General features: G+C 41.6%; 1 protein-coding gene across 5 annotated transcripts in view; it reads left to right on the top strand.

Annotated features, from left to right (window-relative positions):
- Positions 1-14915, top strand: part of PALLD (palladin, cytoskeletal associated protein) — a 221280-nt gene that overhangs the window by 150171 nt on the left and 56194 nt on the right. The window contains exon 1 of one of the 5 annotated variants that reach the window (XM_077353639.1): positions 735-901. The exons of 3 other annotated variants lie outside the window; for them this stretch is intronic. The gene's annotated coding sequence lies outside the window, so the exon portion shown is untranslated. Of the gene's footprint in view, positions 1-734; positions 913-14915 lie in introns of those variants that run through there. One more of the 5 variants, XM_077353638.1, reaches the window with a different exon arrangement.

The raw sequence follows: 14915 nt of genomic DNA, 5'->3' as shown, positions 1-14915 counted from the left end.
GCAGACAATATTAACCTTAATGGGCCATGATCTTCTCACTAGAGGATAATCTGATGTGTTCAAGCTGAATGAAACTGATGCTGTAGCCACTTAGAGAGATCTTTGGATAAGGAAAAGTGGGCTATAAAAACAACTTTCCTTCTTCAAAAGAACACAGCAACAGAAAAAAGCATAACACGGTCATCCATCCAGGGGCACCTTTATTCAAGATAGAAGCTTCCGTGCGCAAGCAGACTTCCTCAGACCAACACAGCTCCTCACCAGAGAAAAGTGTGTGGCATACTAGAAAATGTAAACATTGCTTTGTGCCATGCTATCAAGTCCAGAGCTTATTGCAACACTCCCTTTTAACTGCTGCCATTTTAAAACATGCACATTCCAGAGAACTCTGCTGTTTTCCTTTCCCATGCTTGATTTATTAAAGATTTCTGTGTAATTTGTAATGGAAACAGACACACAGGCATAATGGAAAGGAGGCAATTGCTACAGCAGCCGGTTAACACACAGCCAGGAGCCCTGCATGCTGAAGTTTTTAAAAATTCCAAACTTTTGCACTCTGTGAAGATAAGAATAACTTGAGCAAGGTTGGTGGTTTTCAAGAAAAGAAGCCCAGAAGGGTATGGCAGTATTCTGTTTTTCCCTTGAAACTTGGCTTTTTTAGCTACTGACTGGCTGAATTCTGTGGAACTTTAAGGGACTCTTATTGTGAAACCGCTGGAGCTAGAAAGCTTTAGCGAAGAATCACTGAGTCATGAAGTTGGTCTTCTCTCCTCTGACTAATCTGTATATATTATTGAGTACCTGCTAGGCTCCACTTTAGTTCCCAAAGTGGTGGTATTACAGCTGCAGCTGGTCTGTCTGTCTTTTTATGTGGGAAAAGTTGCACAGCGGCATGAACTAGGTACAGGAAAGGTAAGGCATGAGGGTTATGTGTATTTATTTCTGTATGTGCTGGGTGCTTTTTGTATGTCAGGAATGTAAATAAGTTAAACGAAGGGATAGAAGATGGCAATCTTTTTTTTCCCAAAACCCCCACAAAAAACTAGTGTAATGTGATCTTGTATGTAGCGGCTCCAAGAAACAGAGCTAAGCTCCTTTTGCCCTGAGTCTGCCTGTGTCTTACTGTATTAGTTAATCTTTTTTTGTAATTGGAGCCATATGTAGGGAACACCACAGTTTGGCACCACTGTAACATCCCCCCCCTCCACTTGAGATGTCCATGTGGCAGCAGCTGTTTTAGTCCATGTGTGATTTTTCACACAGAGACAGGGAGGGACTGTGTATGTTTCAAAATGTACTCATCACTCCACTCACCACATTCTGATACAAAAAACAGCACCGGAGGGTAAATGTGGGCTAAGAATCCCCTGCAAGCAAGTTCAGAAACTGAGGACAGTTAAAACCAAAACACAAACAGGGAAGATTCTGAGTGGGGCCAGAGATTCAAAATGAACCTATGACTGAACAAATGATGTGTGAATGTTTCGGTCAAGCAAGCAATCCATTCCCTCAGGGATTCTGAATATCTGACAAGAGTTTGGCATTTGAAATGTGATGGTTCATTAACAAACTCACAACTTGTGGCTCAGTTTGCTGAGAGCTTCTGGGGAATGCTCCGTTGTGTACTCAGTTGCTGCGGGTTTATTGTTATTTCCAGGTCTTTCGAACAGAGTGGTGAGAGACATTTTTGTCAGTGGTACTCGAATAGCTTTGTGCGTTTCTGAGCAGCTGCCTTTGAAACAGCTTGGTTTTTCTGGCTGTCCGTCTCCCTGACTGCAGTAGACATTTGTTTAAATGTTCGAATGGGACACAAAGTACGTGAAAGTTTCCTGGCAGCAGCTACCTAATTAGGAAGAATGCTGGGGAAAGGCAAGCTTGCTTTTTCTATTTTTCTTTTTTTTAAAAAAATAATGATGTGTTTCCAGAAACTTGGACAGCAGAGAGATGTGTTGGCTTTCAAAGAGAAACCAATGTTTGTGTTGAGATCAGCATTAGATGAATCCGAAGCACACTCGTCTAAAAATAGGCATGGGCATATTTTGCATTTTAGAAAGAGTTTAGAGGGAAGGAGGAGGAATCACTCGTGACAAATATTTTTGTGAGTTATGCTAACCCACTGTGTGGTTCACAAGAGCAAATGAAACACTGAATTATTAATAAAAATAATTTTGGAAGGACTGAAGAATTGTCACTACCAGGGAGCAGTCAATACTCTATTTATTTACACACATTCTCAGCAGAAGGGGCAGAGTGGAGGAACCAACCGTGGTGTTCTCTCAACTGATGCTTGCTGGTTTCTGACAGCCTGTGCGAAGACCACATAGGAGCTTGTGACGAACTATACAAAGGCTAACCATGAAAGGATTAGGATGAGTAACTGATGACAAGTGCAAGAGGTAGTAAATAGGAAACCTTATCTTCTGACAAATCGGTTGACCTCCAGGGACTTGTCTAAAACTTTGAGAGGGTATTAGGTGAGTCACTGGCAATTAATTGGTGCTGAGCACAGAATGCCTAAAGAGTTTTCTGCTATGTTATCTCATAGAAAGAATAAATAAAATAACTAGTTATCGATTCTTGTAAGTCTCTTTTACAAGAAGTCTGAGTCTGGTTGACTTTGGAAAGGAATGAGAGTACTTATTTTGCCCAGTCACATGAACTATATGTTTAATCACATTTGAGATGTTGCTGGCTTCAAGTTGGTGCAATGGATTTCTCCTTAGAACTGCACTGTATGAGAAGTCATCTTTTCTGGCTGCAGGGTATCCATTATTCAGATAAAATATACATCAGTGTCATATCCTCATCCATTGTTGTTCCTCTATATATTTATGAAACAGCCTAGGGGATGGGACGTGTCTGGCTGTCCAAGTTGGAATAGGGCCAATCAGGGTGCAGCCAGCTTTGCCCTGATTGGCCCTGCCCCTGCAGCTCTCGCCCTCCATCCTTGGACTCTAGCCTCTTTGCTCTCAGACACCTCAGTGCCTAGAGCCAGCAGCAGGTAAGGGAGAGGCCCTGGGCAAAGGATCGTGGTGGAGGGCCTGCTAACAAGGGCCACTGGGCCTGCTGACGAGGGCCTCCCTGCCTGCTGACTGCTCGTTAAGGACTGCTAAGGAGCTGACTAGCTGACTGCTAGGGAGCTCTGTCCTGGCCCTGCTAACGAGCCACCCACCCCACTCCCACCCCACACCCACCCCACTTGATCTGGCTGCCAGCTGCTGCCAAAGGCCACCTTAAGCTGCCTGGCTGGGGTCCAGGGGAGGGGACCCTTTCAAGGCCCGTTCTTAGGAATGGGCTTTGAAGCTAGTATTTTATATTGAAATAGTATCCTGATATATAGGAATGGGCTGCTGACTTGAAAATTGGCATTTAATAGTTAGCAATCCTTATTTTTTCATATGCACCAGTAAAAAAAAATCTTTCTGTTAGGTTTCTGCATTGGAGAACAAGTACGTGTCTCTAAAAAAAATTTTTTCCCCTGTAAATTGGCACTAAAGGGGCTGCACACATTCAGTTTCCCTTTCTGCTAAATCCACTGTGCTATCCTAAGCAGAGTTGCACTCTTCTATGAAATCAGTGGCTTACAAGGGTGTAACTAATTAGGCTGGTACCCTTAGAGTTTGGATACTGGGTTTATTCATCAAAACCTAATATAAATTAACATTCATTAATTAACATTGACAGCCAGCTTGGTTAGGAACCCCAACTTCTAATCTGGGGAGCTGTGTTTGATTCCCCGCTCCTCCTCCACATACAGCCAGTTGGGTAACCTTGGACTCCTTGTAGCACTGATAAAGCTGTTCTGACTGAGCTGTAATATCAGGGCTCTCTCAGCCTCACCTGCCTCACAGGGTGTCTGTTGTGGGGAGAGGAAAGGGAAGGCGACTGTAAGCCATTTTGAGACTACTGGTAGAGAAAAGCAGCATATAAAAACCAACTCCTCTTCCTCTTCAATATGCTAAATTGCTCAGTCATATAGCTAGCTGATTCAGTATCCTATCACAATATATAAGAAGAAGAAGAGTTGGTTCTTATATGCTGCTGTTCTCTACCCGAAGGAGGCTCAAAGCAGCTTACATTCACCTTCCCTTTCCTCTGTGAGGTGGGTGAGGCTGAGAGAGTCCTGATATCACTGCTTGGTCGGAACATTTTTATCAGTGCCATGGCGAGCCCAAGGTCATCCAGCTGGCTGCATGTGGAGGAGTGCAGAATCGAACATGGCATGCCAGATTAGAAGTCCGCACCTCTAACCACTACAACAGGGGTAGTCAAACTGCGGCCCTCCAGATGTCCATGGACTACAATTCCCAGGAGCCCCCTGCCAGTGAATGCTGGCAGGGGGCTCCTGGGAATTGTAGTCCATGGACATCTGGAGGGCCACAGTTTGACTACCCCTGCACTACAACAAACTACACCATGAAAATGCATTTGATGTTATAATTCTATAATTTTTTAATGCAATGGTAAGACCAGATAAGTCATTTGCTCACTTGGGAATGTACCAAGTATTTTGATGTTTTATGATGTTTTCATATTGTTTTATTGGATATAAACCACCATGAGCCAGTATGCTGGGAGTGACAGTATATAAATGTAATTAATAATAATAATACCATCCTGTGGTATTATTTAAGTTTGGAATGCCTATTCTATAGAAAATGCAGTATTCTTAATTACTGAATAAGTTTGTGACATTTTGTTGTTGCCTGCAAAAACTGAACAAAATAGCAGGGTTTTGTTTTAGAAATTTACATAAAAGTGCCTTGTAAGATTTAGTTGTGCTTATACTAACAAACTGATATATCATGGATAATTTGGGATATTTAGTTTTAGTTGCTCTTGCATCACAGGTTCCACTGTAGCAGACATCCATGATTATAGAGATCAATTCTCTGGCAAACATGGCAGTTTACTAGGGTAGACTCTATGGTATACCATAAAGTAAAGGTAAAGGTAAAGGTATCCCCTGTGCAAGCAACGAGTCATGTCTGACCCTTGGGGTGATGCCCTCTAGCGTTTTCATGGCAGACTCAATACGGGGTAGTTTGCCAGTGCCTTCCCCATGGTATACCATAGATGGTATACCATAGATTCTAGTGAAACCTCTCCCCATATTCCCTGCTTCCCCGGGCCCTGCCCCAAATAACCAGGAATTTCCCAGGCCAGAACTGGCAGTCCTAGTGTTGATTTAGGCTGCAAATCTAAAAATACTAGGGAGTAAGAACTGTTGGATTTCCAAGTAAATATGCATGGGATTAGGTTGTCCTGTTGCCCTTAACCTGTCATTATTCCCAACAGGGTTTTCAGCATTATTGTTGCACTGTATTTCTGAGTTCAACAATGGAGCTGCATCACCGTTTATGTGAGCATGGAGAAGGAGAGAATGGTAGAACCAGGAAACAGAAATACCCTTGTGCAATGTGGGGAACTGTGTTACTATGGAGTGATGTAACTTGATATTTAGTGGATGGAACTTGATCATTATTGGTGAGAAAAATGCCTCTCAGGCATAGGAAGTACCATTTCCTGGAATCCTATCCCATCAGACAGAATCAGATTTTCCATACACTATTTGACAATTTACAAAGGCTTTTATCTCTTATACCAAGAATAGGAGGGTATTATGCACATACAGGTTTTGACCGAAGTCAGCACGATGACCCTTTTAAATCTTCATTTTTTTAAAAAAGTTATGTTTATGTCTGTGCTCTGATACTGTGTTGGGGTTGTTTGTATATGTTTATGCATTTGCAAGACTTACAATGGCAGAATCCTAAGTGGGGGACACTTCCTCCATTGTTGTAGATGCTCATTGACAGGACATGGTCAGCTGACAGCCACTATGGCACATGATGCTGCCAGGGCCTCATGGGAATTGTAGTTCATGGACATGGAGACCTCAACAAGAAATTTCTGGGGGGGCACACAGCCTTTTGAATGCCAACACTACAACCTTTTCCCTTCAGAGGTATGCTGTTTCTCGTAAAGAGTAGATTGAAATCCCATTGGTAGACGAAGGACTAGGGACAGTCCGTTCCCCCATTGGTGTACGGAAGCACAGGAGAGGAAGCCAAAAATACGCTAATGTTTAGGCAAGCGAAAAGAGGCATCTTCAGTACCGTTATTAAAAAAAAAGTCATTGTAAGGCTAGTTTCAAATACTGCGCTGAAAAGATGCAGTTGCCTCCATGAGTGGAGAGGACAGTGCATAATCAAAAATACTATGGTGGGTTTTCCATGCCGAAAATGGCACCACATGCAGAATTTAAAAAGACTTCTTTTCAAAACCTTTTGCAGTGATCCTGCCATACATAATAGGCCCAAGCCTACTGTACTCAGCACAAGTACTTCTGTTTAAGCATGCATAGAATTGCACTACAAAGTTTCAGACCTCATTCAGGACTTAGTCCAGTATTACTCAAGTGTTCCTTTGTATGATACGTCTAAATTCTTCCAAACATTTGGTTATGCAAAGATTGAACTTAACTTAGATGTTCTAACAGCTAAGACCAAGTGAATGAATTCTCACACTTCTTAAACATGAAGCAAACAAGCAATTTCACCAGTTGCATCATAGCTCTATGATTGAGTCTACACAATGAGTTCATGGGAGAAGCTGTTAAACTTTATCTTACTCTACCTTTCCCTTCTTCTGAAGGGTCTGACGCTTCTCTGAAGATCAGTAGAGCTTTGCAAACAAAATGAGCTGCAGGGCAGTAAACTACAACAAAGAGCAGGACCTCCTCGTTCCCCCTTTTCTGTTCATGGCATGCACCAACAGAAGAGAGGAAAATATATTTTTCTTGATTTCCCTTCCCCCACCATCCCTGCAGCTTGCTATCCTGAGGCAATTTTGCCTCCAAAACCCTTCTGATCTTTCTAACAGGCATTTTGGACAAAGAGCAGGCTGCTTGAAGAAAGGGAAGGTGGAGGAACATCTGTTCTGCTGTCACCTTCAATTAATTCTCCCACTGGATCCAACCTATCTAGTATATTACTTAAAGGTTTTCAGGTATGCTGACATTTCCCAGTAATGAGCAATACTTTTTCAGGTATTTATCTGAGCAAAGGAACCCCAGGGCTGAATGAAGGATCCAAAACCCTGGATGGGTGAAAAGTGTCCATTGGGAGAGCTTTTCAGGGAGGCAGTGGAATATGGGGAGGGGGAGATTAAACAGGCTGTTGTTGCTTGCAGCTTCTCTGCCGCAAAGTTGTCTTCTCATGCTTCTTGCTTTACAGCTAGGGATGCAAAACAGGGGTGGTGTTCATATTACAAGTTTAACCCATTGAGTGGTAGATGTAATGCTCAAACTGATAGATACTGAAGTCCCTATGCATGTTCCAGTCAAAAACCCCATCCCAGATTCCTTTTACTAATTTGTTTTAAAAAAAAAACTTTGATTTCCAGTTGGATTTTTGAACATTTTTGAGGTCATCATTCAGCCTCTGGATTTTTTTTTAAGTTTTGGTTTGCAAAGTTATTTAATTGGAAAATATGTGCTATATGCTGAAAGTACTGCTCATATACTCAAAAAGTAATCCCAATTAAACATGCTTTAATTTTTTTTGTTAAAGTAACATTTGTTTTAGTTCTTTGCTTGCGCATCACTTGCAAGTGTGCTTCTATACACTAGATAGGAATTTGAGATTATTTAGAGCACACTGGACAATTTGCAGCCAGTGTAATAGTTGTCGAGTTGAACTTGGTCTCCTGTTACCCTTTCCTTCAACTGCCATGATATTACATTTTTCCAAAGTCCATGCCTGAGTCTGGTCATCAAACAACATCTAGGAGTTCCATGTTTGGGACTCAGTTCCCTGTTGCCTATGGGTCCGCAATGCCCATGGGGAAGTGACTCAAGCTTTCCTATGACATTTTATTGACCTATAGTGGTGCTGGGAGTTGCAGTTTGCCTGATTTGGAGAAGCATACCTGCAATACACTTTCAGCCTGAGAGTTCAGGCAAAGTTTCCCCAACAGACCAAGCAGCAGTTCCCTTGGGCCGTTTCAGGCTGAGGGCGGGGTGCTTAAGTTCTCTCCTTGTGCCATGATTCTGATCTGAACTGGGTCTTGTGTGCCAGGAAACTGAGTTCCAAGCATCAAATTCCCAGACCCTGTATGTCAGATGTGGAAAAAATATATAATCTTGGGCCATTCTTTCACTCTCAGACTAACTTATCTCATAGGGTCTTTAAGAGGATAACATGAATGACTGGAGAGCTAAGCATGCTGCCTGAGCTCATTGAAGAAAGTGTGGAATAAAAATGTCTAGACAAACAAGGAACACAATTCATATATTAAGACTCAGTTGATGTAACATAAAAGGGAAGTATCTACTAATGAAAGTTAGACCAACGAGTGCTTCCTTTTTTAATTGTGTTGAAGTACTTAAGTGTATCCTGTGATAATTCTGTGCTATTTTCAACCTTTTCACAGCAGGAAGGTCATTTAAGGTGTATGTTCAGTTTTAAACGAACCTAGAAGCCTGAATATTGGAGGGACACTTGAAACTGACTCACAGTATCCAAGTGTGCTGTGACCACAGACACAGTAGGCGTCCTCCCCCTTCAGTGAGTAGCCATTGAGTTGGAAGTGAAAAGCGACCTCTGATGAACCCTGTGACTTCACTGAGAAGCAGGGTCTCCCTATCTGTGTCCTAATCAAAGTCAATGGAAGCAGCTGGGCATTGAGAGCCTTGTATCTATATAATCGTATGCATAGTCCCAGACCTTTTTGGTGAGTGTTGGAATTATGTCTGATGGTTTTGTATTTTAGGAATAATATGGATGCAAGTTAGAATTATGGTTATCAGATGTCTTTTAGGAAGAGTACCTATATGTCCTCATAACTGTCTGCATACTTCTGGTCCAAAGTTTATTTTCAGTTTCCGTAGCCAGGAAGAGTCCCGTTCTCCTTTGCATCTTGTTTCTCAAACTTGAGGTACCAGGCATTATACCTAGAAATGTACACAAGGTTTCTATCAGAGGGAAATTTGTTTGTTTTTTACAGTGTCCTGGGCTTTGTTTTCTGCTGCATGGCTGAACTTTGTACCAACTTAGAGAACTCCTTTTAACAAGCTACTGGACTAATGGCAAATGCAATAGTAAATAAATAAATATGTATGTGGGGCCTTAGGGAAGTAGGCAAAGCTCCCCAAAGATGCTCTGGTCCTCCAGTTGGGCAAGTCCTGATACCATATTAAATGTCATAACAGAGACTTAAATTCCATATGCAGTGAATAGGAGCTTCCTTGGAACTTCTTTCGCGTGTGTGCTTTATGGGGGAATCTTAGTAGACCATACATTGAACATGAGTCGGCAGTGTGACTTGGCGGCTAAAAAGGCAAATGGGATTTTGGCCTGTATCAAACAGAGTATTGTGTCCAGATCATGAGAGGTGATGATACCGCTTTACTCTGCTCTGGTTCGGCCTCACTTGGAGTACTGTGTTCAGTTTGGGGCGCCACAGTTGAAGAGGGATGTAGACAAATTGGAGCATGTCTAGAGGGGGGCAACAAAGATGGTGAGGGGTTTGGAGACCAAGATGTATGAGGAAAGGTTGGGGGAGCTTGGTCTGTTTAGCTTGGAGAGGAAAAGACTAAGAGGGGATCTGAGAACCACCTTCAAGTATTTAAAAGGGTGCCATATAGAGGATGGAGCAGAGTTGTTCTCTCTTGCCCTGGAGGGACAGACCAGAACCAATGGAATGAAATTAATTCAAAAGAAATTCTGCCTAAACATTCGGAAGACGTTCCTGACAGTTAGAGCAGTTTCTCAGTGGAACAGACTTCTTCAGGATGTGGTGGGTTCTCCATCTTTGGAAATTTTTAAACAGAGGCTGGGATAGCCATCTGACAGAGAGGCTGATTCAAGGGGGTGGCAGGGTACAGTGGATGAGCGATAGGGTTGTGAGTGTCCTGCATACTGCAGGGGGTTGGACTAGATGACCCAGGAGATCCCTTCAAACTCTATGATTCTATGATTCTAAAGCCAAAAGATCTATCAGTGACAGGGTGGGACATTCAACTTCACTTTTTAACAAAGAAACCATGCTACAAAGGTAGCTCAATCTGCGAGGTAACAAAATTTCATTTTGGAAATGTAAAATTTCCCTCAGAGTGGGGTGTGTGTAGGGGTTTGTTGTAGCCTACAAAATCTCTTCCATTTCCTTCTTCTACTTGACCCAACAAGAGCTGTAGCATTTTCCATGTAAACCATGATTGGGTAGCAATTAGCAGCCAGCTAGTAGGGTTGCCAACTCCTGATTGAGAAATCTCTGGAGCTTCGGTGCTTGGAGAGGGTGAAGCGCGGGGGGGCTCAGTGAAGGTATTATGCTGTAGAGTCAGTCTCCAAAGTTGCCATTTCCTCCATGGAAACTAATCTCTGTAGTCTGGAGATCCATTATGATTTTGGCAGAATGCCAGTCTCCACTTGGATGAAAGATAGCTGTCCTTCCAACTAAGCATAGCTCTGTTAGCAGGAGACTTTTGTATGTATGCAAATGGTTATATAGTTAACATATTGTTAGCTATTTGCCTTGAATCCACAAAATGTCAAGACAACTGAATAACTTTTTTTTGGGGGGGAACCTTTTTGCATGATGTCTGCATGCTTGTTTGGGTTTACTTTAATCAGCTCCTTGGACTTGATTTAAGCAGATCTTGGAAACTGGGCAGTCAACAGAGCTGTTAAGGAAACATCTGATCTGATGAATGAATAATCCTGACATGGGACCCAGACAAGCACTTATTAAGGAAACCAATTAAATTATAGGAATCCATTGAAGTGTAAATATGCTGCTTCCTTTCCTGAAACACATGAGGAGACTTTCATTCTGCCTCAGACTTGGAGAAGCTTTAATGAAATTCAGATTACTGTCATCTAGGTCTTCGTTTCTTGGAAATGACTTTTAATTGATTATATTTGTGTAGTAGTCTTTCCTGCAGTGCTGAATTTAAGTGAGTCTAGACAGTGGCCAACATATTCCAACCTCACTGAAAGCATCTTGGATTTTGTATGGGCACCACTGTGAATTGTTTGTACAGTTCAAGCTGTGCTGCCTTGCTAGCAACATAACACTCCCCCTCCACCCCAAAAAAGCCCCTAATAAACTCATAGGTCCAAATCAGAATAATAATTATTTGTGGACATTATGGTTGTTGTATACAGACCATGGTGACCTTTTATTTTTTCCCCCTTCTTTATCATTCCCCCTTATTGTCAGAGCTGGATTTATGCATAAATCAAGAAACCTGCCTACTGCCTTGTGGCCCTTTGCCTGGCAAACTACTTGATTGTGTACTTGCTGGACCTCTTATTAAGTTAGTTTAATAGGCTGGGTTGTTTTCTCAGTTGCAGAACCATTGCTGTTTCCATATGATAAGTGCAAACAATGCTTTTCTCTGTGCAATTTTAAATATGTATAATCAGAATAAGCTGTGTGTGGATCAGACAGCATTCCTACCATTTGGATATACAAAGAGAAATAGGGGATTTGCTTCCCGTTTGGGAGCATTTAATAGATTTTTGCAGAATCGAAACATAAAAACTGATGATGTGCCAAATATGAGAGGTGGTATAGCCAGGGAGAACTCTTTCAAGAAAGACTGTGAATTTATCAATAAAACTAAGATCCAGGGTGGTATGTGTGCACTCTGAAATTCAAATTCAGAGCTGTTCATACAGGCTGAAGCCAGAAATAACATCAAGAAGATGCTGGCTTCCCTGTCTAAAAGTCCACCTGATGGCTTCACTCCAAATAGTCCATATGACCCTCAGTTAAGTCCACCCTAACTGTTTATGCGAGAAGAGGTGGCAATAGATCTTTATAATGGAACTTGCTTGCATTTTAGGATTGAAATAGATTTTAAAACTGGTACATATTTAATTATTGTATTTTAAACCTACTGCAAGCTACCTTGAGCCCTCTGGGGAATAGCGGGATAACAGTCTAAAAATAAAGAAAAATGGTGTCCCCCATCAAAATCCCAAGATGATAAACTGAAAGTAGTATAGTTTGAAAAAGACCTTGGACGTTGAGTATAAGAACCTTTCTAAGTGGGAATAGATCCAGAAAACATTTTCTTGAAGTCTGAGAGGGATTTTAGCCTCATAAACCTTGGATCCTTTTCTCCTTCAAAGGCACATACACTGGAACCCTGACTCTGCTTCTCTTTTTTTTTTTAATGTGTCACAGTGCCATCCTAAGCAGAGTTACAACCCTCTAAGCCCATTGACCTCAATGGACTTAAAAGGAGTGTAATTTTGCTTAGGAAAGAACTGTGCGAGTAGGTTGCTGTGACAACTTCTGAGGTGGAGAAAATCTAAAACGAAATCAGATTCATGGTTATGACCCAAACAATGATACATCAAGTAAGAAAATGTAAAAGTCTAGTGATGCTGCTATAAGACTAATTTGTCTGTTTCCAATACTGGATGCTGAAAACATCCTTCATTGGGATTTTCTAGATTCTTACACCGCTGCCAGTTTTCGCTTGTTTACACTTTTATCATTCCATCGACTGGTTAGTCTGTAGCCACTTTGACCTGTTGCCTAATTCTAAGCATATGTACTTGGAAACGGCCCATTGTTTTCCATGGACATTTACTTTCAAATTAGTGTGTTTATGATTACAGACCTTGACATATATAAATGTTTTGTATAGTCTACTTTATGTCTAAATAAGGGAGGCTGACTGCATTCAGGATATTATACTCTACTATATTACAGGATTCAAAACACAAATATTTATTGGAGTAACCATAACATTGCTGTTTTGGGGAGCTGTTAGGAGAGCATTATCAACTTCACCCCCCTCCCCCAAGTTTTCTGTAATTATATAGAAAAAAATGTTAAGAGCATGCATGATCCAAACAAATTAACATTTTAGAACTACATTGATGTCACAAATTTTGGCTGAATGGTGCTCTGTGGATGTCACAAATTTTGGCTATCTGTAAATTAAGTACTGCTAAACACATTATGCTGATCCTGATCCAGCTGTAGTTACATGCAGTCACATACAAGTGAGAATCAGGGGGAGGGGGTGACTTTGCCTAACTCTAGCTTTGCTACCACTGTGCCCCTCCCAGCTTGCCCAATTCCAGATTTGCAACAGTTCTCTGCCCTGAACTCTTACCTTCCACTGTCACCGTCCCTGGCCCTGACATGATTTCCAGCATGGAAAGACACACCAGGCCAGACACAGCTCTCCCCCCCCCCTGCTGCTGTCCCCCAGTGAAGTTATGGTTGTGAGGACTGGGAAGCAGGGTTCCACACCAAACCTGTACTCTGAAGGGTCATCTCGTTCTACCTCCCAAACCAAGTGCCCAGGTAATGTATGCCACTTACATTGCTACAGTGGCATCCTCTCACTGTCTAGCAGAGGTGGTTTAAATTTTCTTTGAGGACTCCCAAGTTTGAATCTTCAATTGTTTGATCTGGGAACTTAAGTATCCACTGTTCAGGGTACAGTTGGCTGTTAGATATATAACAGCTGGTAGCCCAGGCATTTACCCCCATGGACATCTAAAGTCTAGTTGAATCAGTTCAGTTGGACTCAGACAGCAGACAGTATTGTGCATGCAGAAACTCGAATGTAGATTAATAAACCTGCTTTATACATGCAGATTTTTGTTTCTGGACTGGGATATGTGCAATATTTGTGAAAACAACCAGTGGAAATAACTCAAAAGTGCATTGTCCTGAATGGAAAATGGTGGGGTGTGTGTCAGTATATTTTGCTTTAGCTGAAAGCAGATGGAAGGTTTTCACTTTCTTGTAATTGCCCTCTTAGAATATGCTTTAGGGCACAAGAGTCTCTTAGGAAATGAATTGAGACAGAGGCTCTTTCTTGACAATGGCTATGCTTTCCTTTCCTAGGTCTCAGACCTATTGTTTGTGGATTAGAACTGATGGCCCATTCCCAGGGCCCTGGCCTATTTCCCATACTAGTTAATCACATGGAGGGCAGATAACATTAGAAAACATAACTTAAAAAAAACTCACAATGTTATGGACATGTTTACATTCTCTGTGGGCATTTCTTACTAACTAAATGACCCACTGGTCTCCTCTTATAAATAAACATACCCAACTTATTAACACAAAATGAAGAATTCCTACATAACATCTTTCCATGATACAGTGAAATGACCCAACAATATCCAGCTAACAGTTAAAGTTCAAAATATTAATTTTCTTTCTTGGCTGCTATAAATAGACCATGAGCATGTAATGCATGGTTAAATTAGAAGAGAAGAGAGAAGCACTTTTTCCATTACAGTTCATTTTAACAGATGTTTTCTTTGTTTCCTCCCCCCTCCCCCCCCCCGCCCCCATGACAACACACCAAGGGACTGTGCTTCAAGCTCTATAGGGAACTAAAGCAACACTTAGAGAACAACAGTTGCTTCATCTATCATTCATCACCATTTAGATCCAAGGATTGTTGCAACTCCTAGACTTGAGGGATGCCTTGTAAACATAGTTATACTATTATTTATATGTATGGATTGAGAAGAACAGTGAATTCCTTTTTCATACTCTTGAACATTCCTGGAAAAGGGGGCAGCATGTAGTGAACCCTGCAAACTACATCTTTCAAGACCAAACGGTGACAGAAACCTGGAAGCTCTCGATGTACGACTTTTGAATGAAATGTGGGAAAACGAATAGTATTCTTTTTTTCTTTTGCATTATACCACTAATAATGATGGCCTGCCCCATTAATATTGCTTTTTAGAAAAGTCAGAAGTGTAGTGGCAGTAAGAGTAAGGCATAATATTTATGCAGTGCTTTGCTTACACAGTAAGACTTTAAGTAGTCGTGCACAATTTTCCATCTTCTCTTACCAAAGTCTTTGCCCTGCTGGTGGTGTTTTTGTATCCTGAGAGAGTCCATTTGGTTTGTTAGTA

Source organism: Paroedura picta, chromosome 10 (genome assembly GCF_049243985.1).
Source record: "Paroedura picta isolate Pp20150507F chromosome 10, Ppicta_v3.0, whole genome shotgun sequence".
NCBI lineage: Eukaryota > Metazoa > Chordata > Lepidosauria > Squamata > Gekkonidae > Paroedura > Paroedura picta.
Note: the sequence above shows the minus strand (reverse complement) of the source record. Positions and strands in the feature narration are given on the sequence as shown.